At 42.5% G+C, this 10,508-nt stretch overlaps 1 protein-coding gene across 1 annotated transcript in view; it reads left to right on the top strand.

Moving 5' to 3' along the window:
- Positions 1–5,470: 5,470 nt before the first annotated feature.
- The window catches only part of nr1h3 (nuclear receptor subfamily 1, group H, member 3), a 130,798-nt gene continuing 125,760 nt past the window's right edge, over positions 5,471–10,508 (top strand). Inside the window, exon 1 of the mRNA XM_041198409.1 lies at positions 5,471–5,478. The gene's annotated coding sequence lies outside the window, so the exon portion shown is untranslated. The remainder of the gene's footprint in view (positions 5,479–10,508) is intronic.

The raw sequence follows: 10,508 nt of genomic DNA, 5'->3' as shown, positions 1-10,508 counted from the left end.
ATAGTGTTGTTGTTCCCCAGCACTGTGTTCAATAAGCATAATATTGTTGTCGGCCAAGACTATGTTTTATAAACATGTTGTTTTTGTCCCCAGCGCTGTGTTGAACAAATATGGTGCTGTTGTTCCCTAGGAATGTGTTCAATAAACATGCTGTTGTTGTTCCCCAGTACTGTGTTCAATAAACACGGTGCTGTTTTCCCCAGGTCTTTGTTCAATAAACATGGTGCTGTTATTCCCATAGGATTGTGTCCAATAAACACAGTGTTGTTATCCCCAGTACTGTGTTCTATAAACATGGTGCTGTAATCCCCCAGGACGGTGTTCAATAAACATGGTGTTGTTATCACCCAGGAGTGTGTTTAATAAACAATGTGCTGTTATTGTCTAGGTCTGTGTTCAATAAACATAGTGCTGTTATCCCCCAGATCTGTGTTCTATAAACATGATGCTGTTGTTCCCCAGGGCTATGCTCAATAAACACAGCGCTGTTCTCACTTAGGACTATGTTCAATAAACATGGTGCTATTCTCACCCAGGACTGTGTACAATAAACATTGCGCTGTTATTTCCCAGGACTGTGTTCGATAAACACGTTGCTGTCGTTCCCCAGGTTCGTTTTCAATGAACACGGTGCAAGAGCTTCTTTAAATACATAAAGCGGAAGGGAGAGGCCAAAGTGTACATCTGCCCCTTAGAGGATGAGGCTGGGGAAATAATAATGGGGAACCAGGGATTGGCAGAGGAATTGAATAAATACTTTGCATCAGTCTTCATACTAGAAGATACTAATAACATTCCAAAAATACAAAATAATCATGGGGCAAAAGGGAGGGAGGACTTAAATACAATAACTATCACTAAAGAAAAATTGCTCGGGAAACTAATGGGGCTAAATCTGATAAGTCACCTGGACCTGATGGGTTGCATCCTAGGATATTAAAGGAAGTAACTGCAGAGATAGTGGATGCACTGGTAGTAATCTCCCGAGAATCCTTAGATTCTGGAAAAGTCCCAGAGGATTGGAAAACTGCCAATGTAACATCCTTATTCAAAAAGGGAGGGAAATAAAAAACACGTAACTTTAGGCCAGTTAGCTTAACATCCATCATTGGGAAAATGTTAGTCTATTATAAAGGATGTAATAGCAAAGCATTTAGAAATGCATATTTTAATCAAGCAGGGTCAGCATGGCTTCATGAAGGGGAAATCATGCCTAACAAGTATATTAGAATTCTTTGAGGAAGTAACAAGCAGGATAGATAAAGGGGAACTATGGACGTAATATATTTGGATTTCCAAAAGGCGTTCAATAAGGTACCGCATATAAGGCTACTTAGTAAGATAAGAACCCAAGGTGTTGGGGGTAGTATGTTAGCATGGTTAGAGGACTGGCTAACTAATAGAAAACAGAGAGTTGGGATACGGGGAGCATTTTCAGGATGACAACCTGCAACTATTGGAATGCCACAGCGATCAGTGCTGGGGCCACAATTATTTACAATATATACTAATGACTTGGATGAGGGAAGTGAATGTACTATTGCCAAGTTTGAGGATGACACGAAAATAGGTGGGAAGGCAAGCGGTGAGGATGACACAAAGAGTTTACAGAGGGATACAGGTTAAGTGAGTGGGCAAAACTTGGTAGATAGAAAAAATGTGGGAAAATGTGAGGTTATGCACTTTGGCAGGAAGAATAGAGGAGCTGAATATTATTTAAATGGAGAAAGACTGCAGAAAGCTGCAGCACGGAGGGATTTGGGGGTCCTTGTGCATGAATAACAAAAAGCTAGCATACAAGTTCAACAGGTAATAGGGAAGGCAAATGGAATGTTGGCCTTTATTTCAAAGGGAATGGAGTATAAAAATAGGAAAGTCTTGCTAAAAGTATACAAGACACTAGCTAGACCACACTTAGAATACTGTGAATAGTTTCGGTCCCCTTATTTATGGAAAGATATACTGGAGTTGGAGGCAATTCAGAGAAGGTTCACTAGGTTGATCCTGGGTATGAAAGGATTTTCTTATGAGGAGAGGTTGAGTAGGTTGGGCGAGTACTCATTAGAATTTAGAACAATGAGAGGCGACCTTATTGAAACCTATAAGATTCTTAGGGGTTTTGGCAGGGTCGATGCTGAGAGGTTGTTTTTCTTGTGGGAGAGTCTATGACCAGAGGGCATAATTTCTGAGTAAGCGAGCACCATTTAAAAGAGAGATGAGGAGGAATTTCTTCTCTGGGAGGTAGTGAATCTATGGAATTCTTTACTGCAGAGGGCTGTAGAGGCTGGGTCGTTAAGTATATTCAAGTCTGAGATAGACAGATTTTTAATCAGTAAGTGAATCAAGAGGTATGGGGAAAAGGCAGGAAAGTGGAGTTGAGGATTATCAGATCAGCCATGATCTCATTGAATGGCAGAACAGACTCGATGGGCTGAATGGCCTACTTCTGCTCCTACGTCTTATGGTTTTATGGTCTGTTGTTCCTCAGGACTGTGTTCAATAAACACGGTGCTGTAACTGGTAATGTCTGGTTCTGTGCAGAGTTCATGGAGGAATCTGTTAATAATAAGTAGTACAGGATTACATATGATACATGGCACATAAACAGTCCAATTGGCCCAACCAGCCCATGCCAGTGTATCATGATCCATTCAAGCTTCATTCCATCTTTTCTCATCTAAATCTATCAGCCTAACTTTCCTTTCCCTTCTCCCTCATATAATTGTCTAGCTTCCCCCTTAAATGTACCTATCCCATCGACTTCAACCACTCCCTATGGCAGTGAGTTTCACATTCTCATCATGCTCTGGGTAAAGAAGTTTCTTCTGAATTCCCTATTGGATTTCTTGGTGACTATCTTATGTTATTGGCTCTAGTTATGCTCTTCCCCACAAGAGGAAACATGTTCTCTGTATCCTCTTGATCAAAACTTTTCGTAATTTTAAAGGCCTCTATTAGGTCACCCCTCAGCCTTCTTTTTTCAAGAGAAAATAGACCCAGCCTGACAATTCTTTCCTGATGTGTATACCCAGACATTACTGCTATCGCCCTTGTAAATCTTCTCCGCACCCTCTATATCCTTGTTAGATGTCCAGAACTGCACTTGTTCTCTAAGTGTGACATAGCCAAGGTTTGATACAGGTTTAACATAACTTCCCTACATTTCAATTCTAATCCTCAAGAAATAAAGCCAAGTGGTTGGTTTGTTATTTTATGACCTTGCTCACCTGTGGGGCAACTTTTAGTGATTGGTGTATTTGTACACCGAGATCCCTTTGTTCCTCTACCCCACCAAGACTTGCATCTTCCAAAATGTACAGCTTTACATTTATCTGTGTTGTTTATCATTTGTTAACTATTTGCTTGTTCTGCATGTTTATTAATGTCCTCTTGTAATTTGTTGCAGTTCTCCTCAGTATTGACTTGCCACCAATTTGGTGTCACCTACAAATGTAGAAATGGTGCTTTTGATTCCAAAGCCTAAATTGTTAATGTGAATTGTGAAAAGCAGTGATCCCAGCACCGATCCTCGTGGAACACCACTTCCCACCTTTCCAAGCTTTACTCTCTGTCCCTCACAATCAGCTTTTCTCTGATTAATTAACCAACCATATTTATGTCCTTCTCCATTATCAGTGCATTATACTGTAGTCACTATGTTATAGTCACTATAGTATAGTCGATATTGCCCCTACCTTTACTTCTCTTATCTGCTCTGGCTCATTCCCCATTATGATATCCAATAGTGAACGTTCTCATGTTGGGCTTTGTACTTTTTTGGTTCAAAAGGAGTCCTTTTCTAAGAACTCCATTATCTTATCCCCTTTATCTACCTCTTTTGTCCAATTAATATTAGTTGAATTCCTTCATGATTATTAATCTCTGTTTTTACTCAATTGTCTAATTTGTCTACATATTTCTTCCTCCCTCTCCCTTCCTCTATTAGATGGTCTGTAGATGACACCGATCAGTGTGATTAGTCCTTTACTATCTCTTATCTCTATTTTTATCTCACTGATATCTGAGTTCCTTTTCTCTGCTGCCATTATGTTATCCTGCATAAATGCAGCTCGTTCCTCCCTCCCTGTTTTCCCTATCTTTTCTAAATATATTATACCCCAGCAATGTTTAATCCTCAATCCTGATTTTCCTCTGGTCATATCTCAGTAATCCCTTTGTCTGGTTCCTACCAATGCATGATTGCCTCCAGCTCCCTTGTTTTATTATAGTCACTGTGTGCATTGCCATATGGACATTTCCCCTCACTTTATGTTTAACCATCTTTTTAGATTCCCATTCCATCGCCATTGATTCCATTGCTGTCAATGTCCTCCCTTACCTTATTCTTCCCTATGTTCTCCTGCCCTGTTTTGTTTACATTTAGGCTGCTTATGTTTCATGTAGATCCCTCCCCTCATCATATTAGTTGTCAGTTTGGTAGAGATTGGGACTGGTTAAAATGTTTTCAGAACAGAGCTGGGGCTAGGTTTTCAGGGACCCAATGCTGCAAAGCCAGAACATCTTAGGGAGGGGAAACCTCTCACTTCGCTTTTCAGAGACATATCATGGTCAAAATTCAGGGGCTGAATCCCAGATAAAATCTAGACATCTGTTTGGAAAGTTGCAATAATCAATCTGTTTAACTTGGACATCTGTTCAAAATTTACAAACCATGAGCCAAATTAGAGATAAGAATGGGGTCAGTGATCAGAGGAGATTTAATGGAGACTTTTTTTTAAAGAAAATGTGAAGAGTTTTCATGCAGTGAAGTGGTAAAGATTATTTCCTCCGCTTGGGAACTCAGTGATAAGGGGTTAACACTTTAAAACTATGACTGTGAGAGTGAGGAGAGAGAATAGAAATGTCTTTACACAGAGAGTGGTTGAAGCATGGAATTCCACATGGAAGAGATTGAGGCAGGAAAGCTTTGAACATAAAATAAGGTCGATGTTTGACACAGAGGATGATACAGGTCTATGGCAGAGCACAGCAGTGGGATTAATTTGGGATTGATATGGAGCTATGGGGAGAAGGTGGGGGACTTAGGATTAGTCTGGGATTGATACAAAACTATGGGGAGAGATTGGGGATATAGGATTGTTCTGGATTTATAAAGGCAGTGGGATTATTGTGGGATTGATACAGGCCTATGGGGGGAGAGAATGCAACAGTGGGATTAATTTTGGATTGTTATATACAAGAGCCAGTAATGACACAATGAGCCAAATGGCCCCCTCCTGTGCTCTAAATGCCTAAGGCAGGTTAGTCATTTGGGTAGCTAGCACTAAGCAAAGAGGAACAAATGTTTCATTACAGTGGCGATTGATGATCTCTCCCTCTCTCGTTCTGTCAGGCTTGGTGTATTCTGGGTGCTTGGTGTTAACTCTTTGTTGTTTTTTGTTGCAGGTGGGGGTGTTCTGTTATGATAAGGTGCTGTGAAAAAGATGTCCACGGTATCTGCCACTGATATTGATTATGGTAAGACAAACTGCTCTCCATTCTAAACCTGGATCTAGGATTTACAGGGGCTTTAACACCAACACAAAGATTCAACTCACAAAGTAAAGTGTTGACTCTGATTATTTGGTCTTTTTTAATTCAAGGTCCTGCCCTCAATATCACATTCAAGCAGCCAGATTTTATGTGCAAGTTGACAAGAGAATTTTCTCGAAAGGACATTTAGCTTTAACACTGATCCTATTTTCATTAGATAGTCATATATACAAAGAGAAACAGACAGACACAAAATTAAACACACAGACACTCAAACCAAGATATATACATACGCAAACAGACAGTTTGGAGAAATGGCTCTGTACATGATTGCCAGTTGTGTACTGTGGCTTGCCATAGTCATGTGAACTTTAACTCATGTGACCTCTGATGCAATTCTTTTGTGCATAAAGGATTCAGGGAAAAACCATTTTTAGCTACCGCAGGAAACGTGTTGTTGGATGTGGGTAGCTGAAATTGAGTGAATTCTGATAGCTGTAAACAACAGCAGAGAGGAATTACAACTTCAAAATGCAACTTTGTATAGGGCATTGATTGCTGGGTGAGTCAGCATGGCTTTGAATAATCCAGTACCAGTTCCTGTAGAGAAGAAGGGAGATTTGAGAATGAATTGCAAATTCTTTCAGTCTCAATGACAGAACTACAGAATTGCCAGAGTTAAACACAAAGCTTGAACAAATAAGAGTGGTGAGGAGACAGTGCTACAAGATTTACTGCACTAGACCTCACTGAGGAGCAGAAAAGCCAGTCTTGTGAAATAGTGGAAGCCTTGAAGACCCACTTTGAACCCTCTACTAAAGTTACTTATTAAAGAAAGGTACATATGCAACACCGGAGCTCAGGAAGAGGGGGAGAATATTGATCAGTATGTGACAGCACTGAGTCGTCTAGCTGAATTTTGTGAGTTTGAGCAACTGAAGGATGATCTGACGTGAGATAGGATTATCTTAGAAACAAGAGATCCTGTCTGCTGAGAAAAGAGAAATTTACTCTCAAGGAAGCTGCTAATATGTGTAGAAGCAGCTCTGAGGGGGTTAATCATCAACTGAAGAGAATTGATGGGAGAATTGACAAGGCTTTGCACTCTGCTAAGAGGCAGTTCAGGTTTTCCAGCACAAGACAATGGGGAAAAAAAAACTATTTACAGAAGGGTCAGCAGAAAGATTGAGGCCAGAGTACTGGGTATAAATATTAAGGAGGACACCACACACAAGTAAAGGAAGCATGTCCAGTGTGGTGAAAGCACTGCTCTAACAACAAGAAGCAGAATCACTTTGTAAGTTGTTTTCTGGAAAGAAGAAAAGCAAGCCTATAAAGGTAGTTGCTAGAGAGGTTCAGACGATGATTCTGATGAATCACTCTACTCCCTAAAACAGATTGGCACCGTCAAGTCTCAGTGTAAAAAATGGTTTGTGACTATTGGAATGATGACTGCAGAATGAGAGCATCAAGTTAATATGAAGTGTCAGATACTGGTGCTACGTGCAACATCATGAGCTTCGTCAACCTGTGTGAAGTTGCTCAAGATGGTGACCCGAAAATGAAGCCGTCGAAGGTAAAGCTGAGGCTCTATGATGGAACGATGCTCACCCCAAGAGGGCAAACTAAGCTGATAGTCCAATACAATGGGAAGAAAGAAGATCTACAGTCCTAGTTAGTAGGCACTAAACAAAATCCCACCATCTCAGCTGGAAAAAGTCAAAATTTTGAACTGGTAACCCTCCATATACCAGAAGAGTTTTGCAGTGTTTCACACAGCACAAAACCATTGACTACTGAACAAATCTTGACAGATTATAAAGATGTTTTCACAGGCCTTGGATGTCTTCCTGGTGAATATCATCTTGAAGTAGATAAGAATGTGAGACCAACTCAGCATCTTCCAGGGAGAGTTCCAGCTGCCCTCAAGTCCAGCCTGAAAGACCAGATGAAGGAGCTTGAAAAGGTGGGAATAATCAAGAAAGTGACTACTCCTACAGACTGGACTAGCAACATGGTAGCAGTGGAAAACCCTGGAAAACTGAGATTGTGCATGGATCCGAAGTACCTCAATAAAGCGTTGAAGAGATCTCCCAACCCCATGCCAGCCATTGAAGAACTTTTGCTGCAATTTACCAAGGGAAAGATTTTTACTACCCTAGATGTGAAGGATGCATATTAGCAAGTGAAACTGGATGAAAGCAGCAGTTTCCTGACTAAGTTCTGGATGTTATTTGGGGATACAGATGGTTGAGCATGCCGTTTGGCATTTCTAACACTCAGTAAGGATATCAACGCAGACATTATGAGGTGGTCAGCGTGCTCCCAGGATTGGAAGCAATTGTGGATGATCTGCTCGTCTATGGATATGGAAATACAATGGAAGAAGCTGTCACAGACCATGATCAGAACCTAGTGAGACTACTGGAGAGAACTTGCCAGAAGAAGCTGAAGCTGAATAAGAAAAAACTGCAATGGAAGATGACTGAAGTTAAATACATAGGTCATGTACTGACAGCTAAAGGACTTCACCCTGATCCTGATAAGCTGTAAGCTGTAACAGAGATGCAGCAACAAACAGATGTGAAGGCAGTTCAATGATTTGTTGGATTTGTGAGCTACCCAGCAAAACTTGTGCCCAATTTGTCATCAGAGTGTCAACCTTTTTGCAAGCTCACTGCAAAGGAAGTTCAGTGGTATTGGGGCACAGAACAACAACCAACTTTCATTCGCATCAAAGAATTAGTGACGACAATGCAGTGCTGAGATACTATGATATCAACAACAAAAGTCAACCCACTTGGCAACTTGGAATCTGTGTAAAGCAGTTATCACCTTGACTGTACACGGTGAAAGTGAACGGCCAGATCCATTATTGGAACTGCAACATGCAAATGTGCTCCTTTACAACAGACAGCCAATGTGAAAGAGCTGATTTCATCAACTGAACAAAGAACACAACAACCATCAGTCCCAGAGGTCAACTGCCCCAAGACAAATGCAGCGGATCAGCAGCGACAATCACCAGGGCAACGACATTCCCTGGAGAGGCAACGTCACCCAGGAACCAGCAGACACCATGCAAACAACCAGTAACAACCCCGACACATACTATTATAAGACCTGAACACTTTACAGATTGTGTACATTGTGTGTGTAAAGACAGACAAAGGTGAGACAGGCTAGAGTGAACAGTTTTTTGTTCGAGCGTGATGACTTCCTTTATGGGCCATGTATATGGATGGGTACCCTGCAACTACAAATAGTACGTGTAATGTGTTTTTTCCCTTTTTATGAAAAGGGGGATGTTTGGAGAAATGTGTTTGTACATGGTTGCCTGTTGTATACTGTGGCTTGCCATAGTCATGTGTTCTCTGAATCATGTGACCTCTGATATTATTCTTTGTGAAACAAAGGCTTCAGGCAGAAGTCCTTTAACCCACCACATGGAACACACACACACAAACACAGGGACTCACACAAACACAGGGACTCACACACACACACACACACAAACACGGACTCACACAAACACAGAGACTCTCACACACACAAACACGGAGACTCACACAAACACAGACTCAGACACACACACAGACTCTCACACACACAGAATCTCTCACACACACACACAACATAAAGACTCTCTTTCCGATACACACACATGCACAGAGACTCATACACACACACACAGGCAGAGACTCTCACAGAGAGATAGACAGATACACAGTCACATGTACAGAGACTCACACACAGAGACTCAAACAGAAACAGAGGTAGACACACACAGGGAAGCAGACAAATACAGAGAGTGACTCTCAGACACACAGAAATTGATAGACATAGAGGCCGGGATTTTCCATGGCCGTTGGCATTGGGAATGTTCAGTAGCATAAGTGGACAATATGACAAGAAGGCCAAAAATTGGTTTCATGGCGTTGTGAAACCAGTTTGTGATCGTCCACTCCGCCCGCCGATGGCAGGCAACATTTCCCGCCATTGGATGTCAGGAACCTCATTGTAATGTAACTGCACATCATTATAAGGCCAGCCTGCCGGATTCGTTCCCCCCCACCCCCGCTGGATTGTCCATCCACATCGGCAGGAAAGCATGTCGAAGTGTTTCACAGCAGCATATCATAGGTGTGCACCTGACGGGTTGCACTTTGAGGGGAACTTGGAGGTGAGTGCACTGTAACATTGCGCAGCGTTCACCAGGTGGCCTATTTGACTTCAAGGTTGAGGCGCCTTGGGGTCGGGGGGGTGAAACAAGGGCTGCCCTGCAGTTGATGGTAGCTCATAAGCACATGTGGGGTAGTTGGGGTGGTGGGTGAGGGAAGTGGCCACTCATTAGGGAAACCTTGTATAAAGTGACCATTCCTCCGGAGCTGAGACTGTTCAGACGCAACCACATTGACATGACTGGAGTCAGCCCTCTAGTTTATCTGCCCACACGAGCAACGCAGAGGCATGAAAGTGCCACCGAGTGCTCCACACACACAGACTGCGCACATTGTACAATCTCCTTGCTAAGACTGGCCGTGGAGCAGTCACTGCTGGAGACACTCACAGCCCCTTGCAATGTCAAAATCCCGGTTTGGACCAGCCTCCCCCATGGTTCAAGCGAACAGTGCAGCCTTGCAGTGTGGGTTAGGAGAATGCCTGAGCTGAGAGCACAGCATGCAGCCCACTGGGCAAAGCTGCCGCCAATCAGTCAGGTGGAATGGGGCGGAGGTGGATGGGGTCTCAGGCAGCCAAGCAGTGCACTAAACTCTGGCCATCCAAGTGGTGTCCAGCACTCTCCGGGAAAGCATTAAGAGGCCTTCAGACTTAACCAAGAGAGGTTCTTAGTACACCCATCCTAACCCGCGCCTCTCTCTTTCATCCTGCAGGAGGAGTACATCAGGAACATGGAGCCTGGTGAACTGGCTGTATGCTTCATGGTTTATAGAAAGAGTGAAGATGATGGAGAAGAGAGTGATGGAGGCACCTGGCTGGACAAAGGGAGGAGCAGC

This window comes from Carcharodon carcharias, chromosome 10, assembly GCF_017639515.1.
Source record: "Carcharodon carcharias isolate sCarCar2 chromosome 10, sCarCar2.pri, whole genome shotgun sequence".
Classification (NCBI taxonomy): Eukaryota; Metazoa; Chordata; class Chondrichthyes; order Lamniformes; family Lamnidae; genus Carcharodon; species Carcharodon carcharias.
Note: the sequence above shows the minus strand (reverse complement) of the source record. Positions and strands in the feature narration are given on the sequence as shown.